General features: G+C 54.1%; 1 protein-coding gene across 11 annotated transcripts in view; it reads left to right on the forward strand.

Annotated features, from left to right (window-relative positions):
* Positions 1-17,204, forward strand: part of MAMLD1 (mastermind like domain containing 1) — a 224,647-nt gene that overhangs the window by 97,264 nt on the left and 110,179 nt on the right. For 2 of the 11 annotated variants that reach the window (XM_070606167.1, XM_070606168.1), the window contains exons 5-8: positions 90-238; positions 431-570; positions 1,088-1,177; positions 1,735-1,804. The gene's annotated coding sequence lies outside the window, so the exon portion shown is untranslated. Of the gene's footprint in view, positions 1-89; positions 239-413; positions 571-1,026; positions 1,178-1,260; positions 1,805-2,185; positions 2,451-17,204 lie in introns of those variants that run through there. The other 9 variants (XM_070606171.1, XM_070606163.1, XM_070606165.1 and 6 more) reach the window with 7 other exon arrangements.

A 17,204-nucleotide genomic window follows, 5' to 3' on the forward strand; every position in this document is an offset into this window, starting at 1 on the left:
TCACCGGAGAGCAATACCCTCTCCTGGCCACGGGCCCTCTGCAGAGCAGCCCCGGCTGCGTGGGACCAAGGTGGGTTCCTTCCCAACAGCCCGGCTGAGCCGCGTGCCCCCACCGCGCCCCAGTGGGCCCTGCTGGCCCTGGTACGGGGGCTTCGGAGCAGGAGTCCGACACCTGTGCCTCGCGGTTGGGCCCCGGGACGCAGCAGCTCAGCCAGGAAACTTCGGGAAACATTCGGAGGCAAGTGCCCAGCTCGGTTGCGCCTACGCAGCCCACGAAGGGACTTTGCTTGGTCCTCGGAGGGGGCCCCAGCGTTTTCTGCAGGCCGAGGGCGTGGGCGTGGAGGGAGGGAGGGGCCGAGTGGGCGGCGGGCCCACCCCTTTATTCCTGGCCCTCGGCTGGGCCGAGTGCGACCAGATGTGGTGATGACAGGTCGCTATTCAGAGGTGCGGGCGGGAGCTGAGAGCGGTCTCTGGAGCTTCGCTGTCCGCTGCTGCTGTCGGACCAGACGCGGCGTCCGTGGGCTGAGCTTAGTCCTCGCCGCCGCCGCTGCCACCGCCGCAGAAGTCCAGGTTAGGAAATGCACCCTGGGCGGGGACCCTGGAGAAGGGGCACAGGCCAGCCTCCGGGAATAAGGACAGGGGAGCCACCGGCCGGCCGCGGCGCCAGGGCAGAGGGCAGACAGCGCGCTTTAGCCCGCCGGGCAGTTCAGAAGGAACCCATGTTTCTGCAGAAGCTGCAGGTGTCTGCCCCGGGATAACCCCGTGCAGAGCGGGCCAGTCCAGCCCAGCTCGGGCAGGGGCTTCGCCGGCCCTGGGCCAGTGGGGCGGGAGACTGTCGCGGGCGCCTCTAGGCTCCTGGCTGAGCACAGGGGCGGTCAGCATAGACATGGTCCGCGTGGAGGCGAGGGTGGGGGTTGGGTGGTGGCGGGCATAGGAGGAGGGGAGGAGGGAGAGGGCGGGAGGAGGGAGAGGGCGGGTGGAGGGTGAGAGAGCTGCGAGAGAGGGGAGGGGGACGCTCGGCGAGGAGGGGGGCGGGTGCAGTTCAGTAGCTGCCACCTGAGAGCTCTAGTCCCCACTGCCGTCACAGCAGGTCGGCTTGGCCGTCCCGGCGGGAGCTATCGAGCAGACGTTTCGGCAGTGGGACGGGCGCTCTCCACTCGGCAGCCACCTACTGAAGGTGAGCGCCCTCCCAGGGCGAGGGCGAGGAGGGCCGCTAGCTCTTGGGTCAGTTTCTGCTGAGAATGGGAAAGGGTGTGTGTGGGGGGGGGGGGGGTGGCGGTGTGGAACAGGCTACTTTACGATGGGACTTCCGTCCCTGTGCCGCTCCGGGGTCCTCCAGGGATCTGGTCTGCCATGTCTCTCTATCTTTCGCACGGTGTCTCTCTACCACTCTATGTCCGTGTTTTCTCTTGGTCTCTGTCGGTGCCCCTCTCGGTTTCTGTCTCTCCCTCTCTCTGTCTCCCACGGTCTCCTTCTGTTTCTCTCGGGCTCTGTCAGTCTCGCGCGCTCTCTCGCCCTGTCGCTGGTGAGTGCTGGCACTCCCGCTCTCTCTGCTCGCTCTCCTGGGTCAGGGGCGCGAACCGCTCATCAGCTGTCTCTGCCCAGACGCGGGAAGTCTACCTGCCTCGTGCGGGTTTCCCAAGTGCGCGGGGCTCCGCCTGCGGCCCTGGGGCGAGCTGCATCCGCTCGTGCCCGGGAGCGCTTGGTCACCCCGCTGTCGCCTCTCCCCATCAGCGCATCGTCTAGGCGGGCCACCTGCTGCCGAGGGCACCTACCGCCTCCCGCTGCTTGCGGAGCCACCAAGGTAAGTGCACCCGTGCCCCTTCCTTCCCTCCCGTTCCTCCCAGCTGCCTTTGACTGGAGTTGACTGGAGAAATGAGACGACCACAGCGAAGCCAGCCTTCAGCCGCTTTCCTTTTTTAAAAGTGGCAGGAGGGCCCGATAGGCCCCTCAGGCGGCCGCTGCTCTTCCGCTGCCCCTGGCCCCATCCAGGCCTGGAAACGCGTCGTTTCGGGCTCAGGGCTGGTGGGGTCGCGGGCGGGGCAGCGTGGCTTCCCCTTTAAGGCCGGAGCCGCTCGTCGCCGTGAGTGTGAGGGTGTGTGAGTGTGCGGCGTGCGTGTCTCCTCCTCCCCGAGTGACACAGCAGTGAGAAATGCCTATCAGTAACTTAAACCCCCGAAACTCCACCTTCCGGGCGCGCGGCGCGGAGCCGGGCGGTGGGAATGGAGCGAGGAGATCTGGGCCGCCACTGCAGCGCCGCCGGCATGAACTTGGCCTCGAGCTGAAGCGGCCGGCGGCGGGCGGGCGCGGGGGCACCGGCCGCTAGCCAGGGGGTGATCTGCAACCGGGCCGCGCCACTCGGCAGGCGCCCGAGGCCAGGCTGCCCGCGCCGGCGGCCGCCCGCCCCTCGGGCACTGCCCCCGCCGCCGCCGCTGGAGCTCCGCAGCACGGTAAGGCTGAGGGCGGGCGCGAGAGGCGCGACTGCTGTGGGGTCTCCAGGGTGCACTTGTGGCCCCCACTTGTGGTCCCCATCGTGGAGGAGCCAGGGCTCGGGGATGCTGAGGGCAGAGGGACCCCAAAGTTTGCTCTGAGCGTACGGCCCACCTGGCGCTGCGCGCGGCCGCCCCCCTCTCGGACTGGCCGGGCTGGACTAAGCGCAGCTCGAATCGCTCGGGACTGCGGCCTCTGCCTGCTCACCGGCGCCCACCGGGCGTCTGGAATCGGGCAGGAGCAGCCAAGTACCGGGGAGGGAAGGCAGAGGGACGCGAGCCACGCGGGCTCCCCTGGCCGCGCCAGGCTACCGGGGAAGCTCCTACTCCGTCCCGGCGCCTCCGGGCCGCTTGCAGCCCGGATGCCACTGGCGACGCTGCCTTCGCATGCCAGCTCCCTGAGCCTGGGCCATTCGGCTGTGGGCGCTGGGCACAGGATTTCCCCCCACCCCACCCCAACCGGGTTTGCCGCCGCGGAGCGGGAGTGTGGAGTGTGCGCGCGCGCCGAGCCCGCTGCCTTGCGCTCCCTCCCCTGCCAAATCTTCCTCTGGAGAGCAGCCCCGAGGAGAGCTGGTGGCTCGAGACAGTTCCGACTGGGCTTCTGCCCAGACCTCCCGGCGCCCCCGCGCTCTGAGCTCCCAGGCCTCGGAGCAGCGGCAGAGCCCGGTGCCGGCCAGGGCGGGCGGGAAGCCCCCCGGAGCGCCGCCAAATACTTTTCGTGGCTACTTGGCTCGGCTAGACTCCGTCCCCATGCACTGTGTCCGAAGCCGCTTGGAAAGCTGACCATGCCGTCTGATGTTGATCCGTGATTAAATGCGGACCGTGCAGACACTAATAGGATTAGCCTGCCAGAAAACTGCCCTGAAGTCGTCGGAACCTGAGCAAACAGACGCACCTCGGGCTGGGGGCTTCGCCTGGTCGCGCTCCTGCAGCTGGGTGCGGCTGAGCGGGGCACCCGAGTGTGGGTGTGAGTGTGCGCGCGGGTGGAGGCACACGATGGCTGGGGAACGTGGGGAGAAGGGACCCCACTTGCTGGGGTAGCCTGTCGTTGTTTGGCAGTAGAAGGAATGCCCCCGGGGCGCTGTCCCCACGGCAAACGTGTCGTTTGCGGGTAGCCGACCAAGGCCACCTCGGGGACATTGTCTGTGAGGGCGAGCGAGGCGAGCGTACGAGAGGCGGCCGCGCTGGAACAAAGAGGCAAAGTCTCCCCGAGCCCGAGCAATTTCAAAAGAGTTGTCTAGGAAAAGGGCCCGGGTCTCCCAGGGGAGACCCCCGCGGGAATCGCGCCGCCCCCACCGGCCCGGGCCCCAGGCCCCGGGCGATCCTGTTCCCGGGCTGCGGTAACCTGGCGAGCAGCATCGCAGAGGCGCAGCCAGGCCATTGGCAGGCGCGGGCCTCCGCCCGGGTGCCCACGGGTCGGGCGGGGTCGGCCGCGCACCCGCGGGGGCTTCCTGGCCGCCGCCGATCAGGGCTCCCGGAGGCCGCGCAGCTTCTTCCCCCACCCCACCTCTTCTTGTCTTTATAGATCCCCCCTCCCTCCCACCCCCGCCGCCGCTGCCGCCAACAATCCGCTTTATAAAAAGCCCCTTTGTTTCCCAGGAGGCTGGAGAGAGGGAAATGGAAAGGGACACAGAGGCAGGGGGCGGGGGCGGTTGCCTCCCAGTGGCTTCCAGCCGCTCGGGACAGTAGGGCAAGTGTAGGCGGTGGGGGAGGGGGCGGTGTTTCGAAGATCCTCCGCCGGAACCCCGGAAGGTGTAGGGAGCCCTCGGCTCCTGAAGCCCGCCCGCCGTGCGCCCAGCCTGCCGGCGGTGTACACCCCGGGCGCTGGCGGCCCGGACGGCCTGGCGGGCGGCTCCGCGAGCGGACGGGCCCGGAGGCCAGAGGCGGCGCACGCTCGGCGGGGTGAGCAGACGCGGCTCGCCGCTGCGCTCTCTGGGGCGCGGGCATAGGGGGCGCCCTTTCCTCGGTTTCGCTTTGCAGCCCGCGGCCCTCGCCGCCCTGGCTCAGGGCGGCTGTCGCCCCCGCCAGTGGCCGAGACGACGGCGGCGACTCTGAGGCTTTCGCCACCCCGCGGCTACGCTCATCACTCCTTCCCCCGCCCTCCTGCCGTCGCCCCCCACCCCCGACGGGCTCAAACGCTCCGCGGGCCCCCTTTGTTTGGCGGCAGGGAGGGAGTCGGCACCGCCACCTTCGAGGTTCCTGCAGCCTGGGCTGGCAGTGGGGACGAGGATGCACCTCCGGACCGTGCCGCCTCTGCACGGACCCAGCGCCGGGCACTTGAGGTGTCCAGGACGCATCGGCTGCCGGCGTTAGTTGGACTGAGGATTTAGCCCGGCCCCTACCCTTTACACCTGCCCTCGTCCACAAACTTCTGAGAACCTAGGCTGGAACTGAGGAATGCTAAACTTCATGTTAGAAGTAACCTTTCTCCATCCTGTCGGCCTGGCTGCCCCCGTCCCCCAAAGCGGTCCGCTTCTCTCCTTGTAAAGTTTATTCGGAAAAGGAATACTAACAATAAGGAAATTTGACAAATAAGGAGAAGTGGGCGGGGCGCAAACTCGACTGGTGGGTCTCGGGAGCAAAGTCAGATTCCTCCCATTCTCTCGCCGCCCCCGCCCCCTCTTCCCATTTAATCTCCTGGCGACATGTTATTTGTGCCTTTTCGCATGTCTTTCCCCCACTCCACTCCCCTCCGGTCTTTGGAATAGATGCTGAAGCTTAACTCCCCCCACCCCCACCCCCAATACACACGTCCCAACTGCATCTAAACCGCAAGAAAGTACTCAAAGGGTAAACGATGGGCTCTACCTTCTCCTCCCCCCTTTGTGCTTCCCTTCTGGAGCAAGATCATTGGAAAATAAAGCTGCTGATGTGTGAGATGGAACATATGGTGCCTCCATAAGAGAGAAGCTGAAATGGCCTTGAACCTGCCGGACAGACCAGCTGTTTGGTGCCAGCCAGAGCAGCTAATCAGCTTCTTCCCCTTAAAGTAACAGCCTGGTTTTCTCTGGATGCCCAGTTTGCCTATTAAATAGGATATTCTCCAGAGGAGAACCGTAATGGGTTCCTGTATTGCTTTGTGCTTTGCTGGCTCTCCAGTGCCTGTCCCCTGCTCTGGGGGCTGCTGTGGCCTCTCCCCATGTGTGCCTCCGGTGTGTGAGTGTGTTTCCTCCGACACCGATGTAAGCATGTTGCTGAAAGTGGAACTTGGGAAGAAGGAGGCAAGGGAAAGGGAAAGAGAGGGGCTGAGAGATTCCCAGATGCCTGGAGGAAATCTCTCTGTTTCCTTCGGACTGGCTTTAGAAAAACGAGCAGTACCCCACCCCCGTTAAAAATATCGCGAAGAGCTGCAGCTCTTCCTTATAAGATCTCCTTAGAAATCATCCTCCCCGGCCATGCCCATTTTCAGTTTTCCTTCAGTACAGTGTGTTTGAGAGAGGGAAAAAAACATTTTGGCGTTGGAAGAAGAAAAAGCTTGGGGAGATACAAGGAAATTCCATGTTAGGAAATCATTAGCAAAGGGTGACTTCGTCTGTTTTCCTGCCACTGACGCTGACAGTGACACAGATGTGTGGGTTGAAACAGGAACGTCATTGGATTTTTAAACTCAACCAGGAAATAGCCTGTTGCTGGGGTGGAGGTGGGGGTGGGGGTGCATCTTAAGGTAGGAGATTTACTGTTAGCAATCTTTTTCATTAAGAAAAGGGATTTTTTTTCAAGCTTGGCCAGCACATTTAATATCATTTTTCCCTTTTAAGCTGATCACCTAAGGCTTACAGCGCACCTGTTAATAGATCAGCCCTAGGAAGCTCACTTGCTCCTCGGGAACAAGCGGCTCTTCTGCCAACAGTTGGACCACTCCCCTAGTTAAAAGGGGCTTCCTATGCACAGTAAATCTTTTTCTTTTTAAGATTCTGATTTTTTTTCTGCAGCAGTGCATTGGAGAGATAATTAAATAGCCTAGGAGCTGGGAAACTTGTGTTCTAGAACACTCTTTCCACTTATTAGCAGAGTGATCTCGGGCAAGTCCGTCCTCCCTCATTGTTCCTCCTTCCCCCTTCGTGACCTCGGAGTCTGAGTCCCTTCCAGCTCTAACACTGATTTGTGAATGAAATAGTCATTTTCTGTGAAAGTGAGACAGCAATGGGGAAAACAGCTAGGTATGTAAAGAGATGGGGGTAGATTTTGAGGGGCAGCAAGAAGAGGAAAGAGTAGGAAATGGCCAAAAGCCAATCAAAACACTGTAAAAGTGGCAAACATTCCCTCTCTCTGTGTCTTTTGCCAGTGTGGGCTTCTAAGCCAGAAGCATCCATGGTGGAGGCTGGGAGGCCACCCGCAGGGCTTCTTGTCCAGTCCCCCTAATCTATTGACGGCAGGCCTCCTGACCATTGGGTTGGTTTACAGATAACAGGATCTAGACTCTTTGAAATTAGACTGGCGTGTTTCCAAAGGACTCATCTAATATAGAGCAGATTTGCTGCTTTGCAGTTATTTAGCAAAGGTTTCAAGGACAAAAAGGCCTCCCTTCTACACGCATGTGCCCCACTGAGGTATGGACTCTGAACTCAGTGTTGAACCTTTTCTTTTCTTCCTAATCCAGCTGGGTGTTTTTTAAAAACCACATTTCCAACTTTGAAGACACAGCAGCCATGCAAGAATCTGTCCCTGTCCTGCTTGATGTTAATATTGATTTTTTTTAAACGGATGGGGGGCTGTGAACATTATGAAGAAGGACCTTTTATCCTCTGAGCTCTTTGGCAATTATCTTGCTGCCATAAATGTTGATACACATATAATGGATGTAACTAAAAAATCTCCTTATCCAAGCAGAAAAGGCTGAGTGTTTGTTGGAGCAGATAGAATGCTGAGAGTGTGAATAGACCAACCCAGATGTGGCTGGGGAGGGAGATAAATGATGGCGGAACAGGAGTCGGTTACTATGGATCAGCACAATAACCCAGTTCCCGTCATACACCTCTCACAACGCCACCGAGGGGTAACCTAGGCAGCACCAGTCAACTGTATGGCAGGAGAGAAGTATCCCGAAGCTCAGTCGAAAGCAGTCTGCTTTTTCAGACACTGAGTCCTTAAACAGCTTCGGGACTGTGAGGAAGGAGACTTCGTAAATCTGCGTGAACCTGATGTGGTTTTACTGCAGTGCTTAGTACTTGTTTTTGTCTTCATTGTTGTCATTTAGTCTGCAAATAGAGCAGAGGAAGAAGAACAGGCCCCACGGAGCTGAGGGGCAGTTATTCGAGGGTCCCATAGAGGTGAGGAGCAGTAGCTTGTGTTATAAAGTATTTACCTGCAAGGATGGCGGATGCGCAGGCTCCGTCAGGTCCTGCTCCCAAACGACCAGCCCGGGCCTGCTAAAGCCCCAGGAGCATTTTCTGCAGGGAGAAGGGAGGGAAGCAAAAGAGTTGGGTTCCCTTCTTCCCCCATCCCGTTTTTTCCTCCCCATTCAGAGAGCATCCCCAATTTCCTTCGGGCCTCAAGTCCCCCCACTAAAATGCGACCTCTTCATAATTTCCAAAGCAATCAGCTTTCTCACAACCCAGAAAGATCCCCCAGAGTGAGGCATAGCGAGGGGCCTCACTGGCTGTGGGCCCCCCGGAGTAAAGGCTTCCAGAGATAGGGCCTAGGAGCACCAGAAGGAAAAAGCCCTTTGCAAAGTCTTCAAGAACTTTCTTTGTCTAGAGAGGTTCCTCTGGACCTCCCTGGAATCCCAGCTTCAGACTCCTTCCTCCTCTCTCGCCTATGTGAGGGTGGGCTCTTCCTCCTCCTGGAGGAGAAGCCCACTCATCGGAACCCAGTCCTACCCTGGCTGCCTTCTGACCTCGGGGCAGCCAGCGCCCCTTTCTGCACAGCCTGGGTCCCAGCCTCACAGTCTCCCCATTTCCTTGGGGTAGGGGTACCCAGCTGCCTTCTCCCAGTGTACCCTGCTGCTCACTCTGCCGGGTAAATAACCATTAAGTGGGGTTTGGGAAATGCTATTTTCTTAAGGCTGAGAATTGTTCCACAAGGCCCAGAGGAGGATGGGGCTGACTGTGGGATTTCGTCATGCTAGAAGGGAACCTGGCCAGCTGGCCCTTGTTTTTCCTCCTTTTCTCCAGCCACGGGAGTACCTGGACACTGGGCCATAGGGACACATTTCTGCTGATTCTAGAAGAGGCCACTGGAGGCCGCAGGGCCAGAACTAGTGAATGGCATCTGGGTCAGAAGGGCCTGATGGCCTCAGCTTTGTGCCTTCTATTTTTTAGGAATTGTGGGCCTTTGGGAACTAAAAGCAGGACAAGAACCAAGTCAAGTTGTCCTGAACACCTTGGGCTATCTCGAGTACTCCGTCCAATTGTTCCGAAGCCCCCTTACCCCCACCCCCCACTCAATGAAGAGTGCTTTTATATTTTGCCCAGCATTTGAACCTGAAACCCCCACCTCCAGCTTCCTTTAGGGGCTCGGTGACACAGAGTGGGATGGGGATGGAATCCAGCTCTGCCTGCCTTTTTGTGGTCCCGTTAGCTGGTTGACCACAGTTTCTGCACATAGTTGGCGTAGATGCCCCAACTCACCAACAAACTCAGATGCTGAAAGACGGAGAATTGTCAAGCTAGAAGAGTAAAGCTCTGTGACTTGACAGAAGAGGAAAGTGAGGCCCAGAGAGGGGGCCCGACTTTCCTGAGGGGACACAGGGAAGGGAGCCTGAAGTAGACAGAAGCCTGGACTCTCACTCTCGACCAAGTAGTTGGGTCCAGAACATCCATGTTGTACCCATGCTGTGGGCTCACAGGCTTCCGTTTTGAGAGGAAATGCAGTGCGTGGAGGAGGGCCATTTTTCCTTATGATGTAACGTAACCTGCCCTGTGTCACTGTGTGCTTTGCTGAGCATTGTTAGGACAGCTGAGGGGCATATTGGAATCAGAACTCAAAGTCTAGAGCTAGGTGAAGATGAGACGTTGTAAGTTAAGGATCAATCTGGGGCCCAGGCATTGGCGCCTCGGAAAGGAGTGTGTCTCATCTGGTTTTGTTTGCAAGTCACTGATAGAGAGTTGGGCAGCCAGCCCCTTGGAGGGCTTGGCTGGGTGGGCTCTGTTGCCATTTGCAGGGTTGTTTGGGTTTTGTTCTTAATGAGATCTCACTGTTAATATCTGGAAGTTCCAGTGCCGACCTCGGAATTTTAAGTGGGACAGTAGTTTCAGTGTGGTTGCCAACGTCACATGCTTTGAGTGTCTAATACTGAAAGACTGGCATGCATCAGGCTAGGTTTGGGGAGGAGGGCACTGCATTTCTAAGCTGCTTGTCTGTCAAGGATTAATTTAACCTCTAATTACTACATTTTCTTCACAGTTTGCTGCACGAACATGTTGTAACAAAAGCTCAAAGAAGTATGCCATTTCGTTTCACCACCACTCTAAAATTAATATCAGGGATATGGAGTCAAATCTGACACACTTGGTGTTAAAATAATTGTGCTGACATTCGAATTAAAGTGAACAATCTGGTTGTTTCTAGTGATCCCCTAGCGATGGGGTAAAGAGCATTATTGTGTTAGTCGCAGCCACAGCCCTCAAAATGAGCCCTGCAAATACAGAGGAGAGTCACTGCACTAATCCCAGGGGAGCAGCCCGCGCTCCGACGCACGGCCTGTCTGTTGCCTTTGGAGCGTGACTAATGCCCCACGCAGTAGGGCAGCCTGGGAGCCCTTTCCACCCGCTAATAAGGAGGGTGGTGAGGTCTTGTCCCACAGCAGAGGTGAGGCTGTTATCAAATTGGAGCCTCCCAAGGGCCTGCTCCTGAGGCAGAACCTGTTCAGAGCGTGGTGACAATGAAATTGCAAGATTAACCCGACGGGGAGTCTCCAAGCAGGCCTCTCTGCCTCCTCCTCCCTGCGCCCCCCAGAGTAACAGCCCCTTGGCAGTTCTACAAATCTCTTTCGTCCTCACCTTCCCAAATGGCAGCAGTGGATGTGGGAGCCAAAGGCCCATCATCTGCTCTGGGGTGGCGGAGGATTCTGGCTTCTCAGACCCTGGGCGGGAGTTGCTCACAGCAGCATCGTTTGCTTCCTATTTCCAAGTCCACTGAAGTAGACGTGGGATGAGAGTGACGGCCAGCTTAGGCGGTTGTGGGGCTTCATCTCCGTGTCTGGGCAGTCCTGGAGAACCGAACTTTTACACACACACACACACACACACACACTCTCACTCACTCCTATCTCAGTGGCAGAGAAACATGATCACTCTTCATTTCCTCCCAGGAAGTAGGGGCACTTCGCCTTTTAGAGCACATTTTGCCCCTTGAGTTGAGAACTAGAAGCTGACATTGTCTCTCTTATCGTCAGCACATCCTTTCAGGAAGGTGGTACCCAGATAGAAAGAGCTAGGTCTGAAGCCCTTGTTTCCCACATGGCTGGGGACAGGCTGTCCGGCCTTTTCAGGCATGCCTTTGGGTTGGCCCTTTGCAAAATCCTGAGCAAACCAAGTTCTAGTTCAGTCCTCCCACCTTCCCCTTCCTGGGTCCTAGACCACCCCTGCCCCTCACCACTCTTTGCTCCTTACCTGGAAAGGCATTATCCTTAGCCCTCTTTACCTTAGTGTGACTCCCTTCCTCGGGAGAATCTGGAACCTCTAACTTGAATTAAGGATGCAAAGGTAGCCATACCTTGGAGAGCATCTGCTCTTTAGGGAGCAGGTAGGAGGTGTTCAGGGGTTAGGGAGGCCCTCTTGGACCCCCCAAGTGGTACCACACACAAAGCTGGTTCTGTTCATGAGATTGCAGAACGGCCGACCACCTGGCTGCCAAGGTTCTCCTGAACTGGCCCCCAGGGAAGTCGACCCCAGCTGGTCTCTTGAGCTCCAAATCCTAACAAAAATGATTCCTGTCTCTCTCGAGCAAGGGCAGCTCTGCCTTTTGTGGATCACAGACTTCTTTGAGTATCTGATGAAAGCTGTGGGTCTTCTCCTTAGACCACTGCACAAGTCTGTGTAATGTTGTGCCTAATTTCAGAGCCTTCTGGAGGCCCATTCATGGCTCCCTCAGAGATCCTTTGAGACAGGTTAAGAACTCCTCAGTATGGTGCCTTGGGCTGTGCCAGATTGCGTAGCCATCCCTGGTCACCACTGTAATGTAGGAAGAACAATGAGCTTTGCCTTCAGTGCAGGACACTGACCAGCTGTAGGATTTTAAGAAAGTCTGTGAACCTACCCGAGCTACAGTGTCCTCGGTCGTCAGAAGGAAATATGAGAATGCCAGCCCTACCTAACTTAAGGCATCTTGGGAGAGTCCAGTGAGCCGGTATTGGTGAGATTGTCTTGCAAACATCATGTTCAGGGCACACGCTCGGGTTGCTCTCTTTAGTGTCACTGGTCACTCTTCATTTTGCCTTCCCATTTGGCCTGAGAAATTTACCAAAAGCAAAGCAGGTCTCTTTTGACATGAAAAGACCTTTTGTCCCTTCCTTTGATATTGCATAAGTTACACCCAGGCAAGCTAGCATAAGAGAGTCTCTGGCTTGGGAGAGACCTCCCAGGGCACACAGTGTGTCTGGGATCTAGACAGTTCCGGAGGCCACACCTGGTTAGGGGTCCTGCTTGCCCAGCCCTCAGTGGCTCCGGAGTGGGTCCAGGGTGTGTGTATCTGGCCCAGTGCCCTGGAGGAGGTTCCATGTCCGCCTGCCACAGAAGTTAACAAATGGGATCCGAGAAGGCACGCGGTTTGGTTTGGTTGTCCACATTCAAGTGCTGTCCCACCTTATGTCAGGAGAGAATAGTGGATCCTCGACTCTCCCCTGAAATCCCTGGAAAGCCCTGGTCAGCTTCTTATGAAAACCGGGTGGTGGACCTGCCCTGAGGTCTGGCCAGGGCCCTGTCCTGAGGGAGGGGAGCCTCGGGAGGAGCCTGCAGCCACTTTAGTGGGGGAGTCCGCCTGGGAGAGAAGAGGCTGGCTGGACTCATTTCAAACAAATGTGGAAAGATTCCCCATGGCAAGACCGGTAGGGCTCTTAAGCCACAGATGGGGAAACTGATGCCCTGAGAGGAGCCGGTGCTTGCTGAAGGTCACATAACGGGTCTGGTGCCCTGAGAGAACACAGATGAGCATGAAGCTATGTCCTTGGCCCTCGTTAGGCCTGTGCTCCCTCCAGGCTCTCTGGCTCCTTAACAATAGTATCTTTTCACCTCTCTGAAAAACACAACCCCATCATCAGATTAACCTGGCTCTAACGAATGCTCAGGTCCTCCACGTCTGCGCGAGAGAGTAAATAGCAGGTTTGGAAAGCCCTTTGAACCCTCAGAGGATGATCCTGGCCTTGCAGAGCCGGTTGCTACGCAGTTGCAGAGTCGAGGCAGCCACACATTTGTAGAGCCGTGGATTCCCTTCCCCCACACCCAAGTTAGGAACCTTTTGGAAGGGAGCGTGTTGCTAGGAGCTTGGGCTTTCTCCTTTATAAAGAGGAGTGCTGGTTTGCTTTGAACTGGCTTGCAAACAGATTGAGGTGTCCCCCCACCCTTTCTTTCTTTTGTTAAACCAGCCAGATTTGCCAGGGCTGGTTAAGTGCAGATCATGTTGAAAATGAGTGTTCAGTACCGGGTCATTATGCAGAGTGGCGCCGATTCCCAGCCTTTGCTGGAGCGTCTCGGCCTTAGCTTCATTATTCATCTGGAGGGGGAGGAATGCGCAAGTTACTTGAAAGCAGATGCCACCCAGCAATTTTAGGCATCTTCACATAATCAACCAAAAGGATGGTGGTCCCGTAAATTGGCAGCTGTGGCAGTTGGTGCCTGCCCTTTGGAAGATTCACCCTTTGGGACCAGCTTTCTGCGTCTGGGAGGGGTCGCTGGCGCTATAGGGGGAAGAATGTCCACCTGGGGGTCAGCTGACGTGTGCTCCAGGCCCAGCTCCAGGTCCGTTGTACAGATTCCCCATCTGTACAATGAAGGAATTGACTGAGGGAATCCGAAAGGCTCCTGTAGGTCTGACGTTCCATTATTCTCTGAGTGGCAAATTAAACTCCAAGTTGCTTGAAGTATTTGAAAAGGATAAATCCTAATTTATTCTTTTTGAAATGACCAGAGACTTGAAAGTGTAGGGGTTTCATTTTAGTTTGGCAGGTGGGGGCTGTGACTGTTACACAGAGGAGCACAGTTCTAGAAGTTTGGATAAACACGAAAAGAGTTAATAGATGTTTATGTAGGACCAAAGAATGTGGAAAGTGGAAGTTCGCTTGGAGACCCCTGGTTTTGCACGCGCGGATGCTGGGGCTGGATCCACCCAAAAGCTGCTGGGAGCCAAGCTAGTCTGGGACTCAGCCTACCCTGGGGCTGTTTGCTCCACCCGGTACCTCACAGACCCTTACAGAAGCATCCAGGCCTCCAGCTTAGTATGGGCCTGCGGGCAGCAGATTATAGGGCTGAGAGATTTTGATTTCTAGCTATCAAATAGTAGCTTATCAAAAAGGAATTTTTATCCCCCATCCCAGCCCCTGACAACCAAGAGCTTTCAGCTAAAGTAAATATTGAATTTTGTTAGTCTTGTACCGACGCCTAATTTAAAATAAAACAATTTTTTTAATAATGGGGGGCGGTCCTTGGGGGCCTGTTATTTGGAATTATTTTAATTTAAACATATGGGCTGTCTTAGGTTTGACTTCCTATTTGCAGACTTTTCACTATATATGTAAAAATATAAGCCACCCCACCCTTATTTTTGTGATAAGTAATAGTTTGTCTTGTCTAGGAGCAGCTTGTAGTTTCTCAGCTGTTTGCACTCCCAGTACTCAGAGTGTTTGCTTACTTGTTTGTTTTTGAATCTCATAAGTGTGTTGGCCACCTATAGCTCATGGGTTGTTTACAAAATCTGCCCGGCTCATCCCTCAGCCATCAGCTCTGGGGCTATTTCTCTTGGTTCTAGCCAAACCCCCTCTTATCTGTGTCCAGACCCCACATCCTCTGGCCTGGTACTGGATCAGTGTCGGGGTGCAGAGCCAGGGGGACCCTGGGCTGGAGGGTGGCTGCCTGAGTGCCAGGCCCAGCTCTAAGCCTGACTGTGTGACCTTGGGCAAGTCCCTTTTCCTCTGTGGTCCCCACAGTTCCTATCACTACAGTGAAAGGCTGGCCTAGAGGGGTAGACGGCTCTCTGAGATTTTCCTCTTAGTGGGTTGGACTGTTCTGTTTGGAGGCTGTGATTTGACCAGTGCAGTGTATGACCTTTAAACCCTTTCTAGAGGAAAAATTCCCCTATCATCTGAATCATTGAAAGAGGTAGGTAGACTTCTAGTCCAAGAAAAATGAAATGGCCGAGTACTTTCAAGTAGATGAGCTTCTCTGCCCACGTAGTTCCTGATGGCTGTCTGCTTTTTGGAAAAAATGTATCTGTTCTCTCCCTCCCACTTAGTTTTGCTAAGAGCTTTGGCGTTGAAATTAAGGCAAAGAGGGAAGTGGGAAAGGCAGGCAGTGCCTAAGACCCTTCTCTCTGCTGTGGACCCTCGAAGGTGGTGGGACACACTGGGTTGCCTCTCCGCTCCCATTTGACCAGGTCAGGGGTCAGTATGAAACTAGAGCCCAGAGTAACCCAAAACTGGAATTTCAGTGCTGGTCAATTCAAGAACTGGTCAAAAGTCATTTTGAGAAATTGATTCAGCACAGATATTTGGTATATTTACTATGCGACAGGCACTGTTGGAGAATAGATGGATGGATGGACAGATGGAAGGAAGGAAGGATAGACAGATACATGAGAGTTAAGAAGAGAGTTAAGGCTACTAAATAGCCAAAGTGAAAGAACTTATGCAAATTAATGATGTGTCAGGGTGATGATACGAGAGTGAACAAAACAGACAGAACTCTCATGGACGGTAGTCTAGTGGGGGAGACCAATGATAGAGAAGATTAATAAGTAAAAATATAGTATATCCGAGGTGATAAGTGCCTTGAAACAGAATAAATCGAGGAAGGGAGTTGGGGAGTAGGGTGGCCAGCAAGAACCTTGCTGAGAAGGTGAGATTTGAGCAAAAACTTGCAAAACCATTCATCAAATAGGCCAGGGCTCTCTCAGAGAAATAGAATGAAAGCCATACATACAATTTTAAATTTTATGGTAGCCACATTAAAAAAGTAAAAAAGAAGCAGGTAAGATTAATTTTAATAATATATTTTATTTAACCAAATCTATCTAAAAGATTATTATTTAAACATGTAATCAACTTAAAAATTGCTGAGATATTGTACATTTTCTTATCATGCTAAGTCTTCACCTTCCAAGGTGTAGTTTACACTTATAGCCCACACTGCCAGCCCTCAGTGGGCACGCGTGCCTAGTGGCTACCATATTGGACAGCACATAACTAGACTCTTCAAGTTAAACACTCTCATTTTAGCAGGTCCCTGATAAACTGTGCTTTACAGGGTGTTTTCTTTGCTGACTGGACTGAAATTTACAATACTGAACATTGCTAATCATCATTACTTTGCATAAGTACTTTTACCGCGGGTCTTTAGTAGCCTTTAATATCTTAACTCTCGTGTATCTACCTGTCTTTCCTTCCTTCCTACCTTCCCACCAACCTTCCATCCATCCATCCATGGCTCTACCTGAAAGAAGCCCTCTGATTCTCAGTTTCCTGCCTCATGGGCTATACTCTGAGTGCAGATCAGTGGACCAGCTGGAGTCTACCACACTGAGCATGGCTTTGAGGAGCATTGGCAACAGGTCTTTTGTCAGAAGGAAGGCTCCAGTTACCATTCCCTGAATGCCTGTGTGCGCCTGGGGACTCCAGTTCTGTTGCTTCTTGGAAACTCAGCCATCAACTGTGAGCATTTTGTGAGAGTTGTCCCTCAGGCCTCTACTCTGCTCTCTACACCTTCTCCCTGGGGGGTAATTGATCACGTCTAAGCTTTTTTAATTTAATTTTTTAGCTTGAGGTAAATTCCGACTCCAAGACAAGCTGCAGGAATAATACAAATAACTTCTGAAGACTTTCACTCAGTTCCCCAGATATTAACATTTGACCACATTTTCTTGCTATTTCTTCCTCTCCTCCGCTCCACACACACACAAACACACACACGCACACATTATTTCTTTTTCCAAATTGTAAGAATAAATTGCAGAAGCACTGCTCTTTTATCTCTGAATAAAAGTTGAATGTGTATTTCCTAAAAACAAAGACGTTCTCTTGCATAAACATAGGGTGTTGATCAAAATCAGGAAGCCGATATTGGTACCAATCTAATCTAAAGATCTTAATCTAAATACCTTATTAGATTTTGCTGATTTTCCCAATAGTGTCCCCTATAGCAAAAGAAAATTCAGGATCATACAGTGCATTTGGTCGTTATGTCTCTTTAGTCTCTTTAATCCAGAACAATTCTTCAGTCTGTCTTTGTGTTTTATGGCATTAAGATTTGTGGAGAGTACAGGCCAGTTATTTTGCAGCATGTCCCTCATTTTGAGTTTGTCTGATGTTTCCTCACGATTAGATTCAGGTTCTCCACTTTTGGCAGGAACACCACAGAAGTGATGCTGTGTCCTTCTCAGAGCATCATATCATGAGGTACATGATGTCGATATGTCTCATTACTGGTGACATTAACCTTGATCACCTGGTTAATGTGGTACCTGCCAGGTTGCTCCTGTCAAGTTACTATTTTTCCTTTTGTAATTATCTTATGGGAATATATTTTGACGACATGTTAATATCCTGTTACTCCCCAAATTTTCAGTCAC

This window comes from Equus przewalskii, chromosome X (assembly GCF_037783145.1).
Source record: "Equus przewalskii isolate Varuska chromosome X, EquPr2, whole genome shotgun sequence".
In the NCBI taxonomy this organism is placed as follows: Eukaryota; Metazoa; Chordata; class Mammalia; order Perissodactyla; family Equidae; genus Equus; species Equus przewalskii.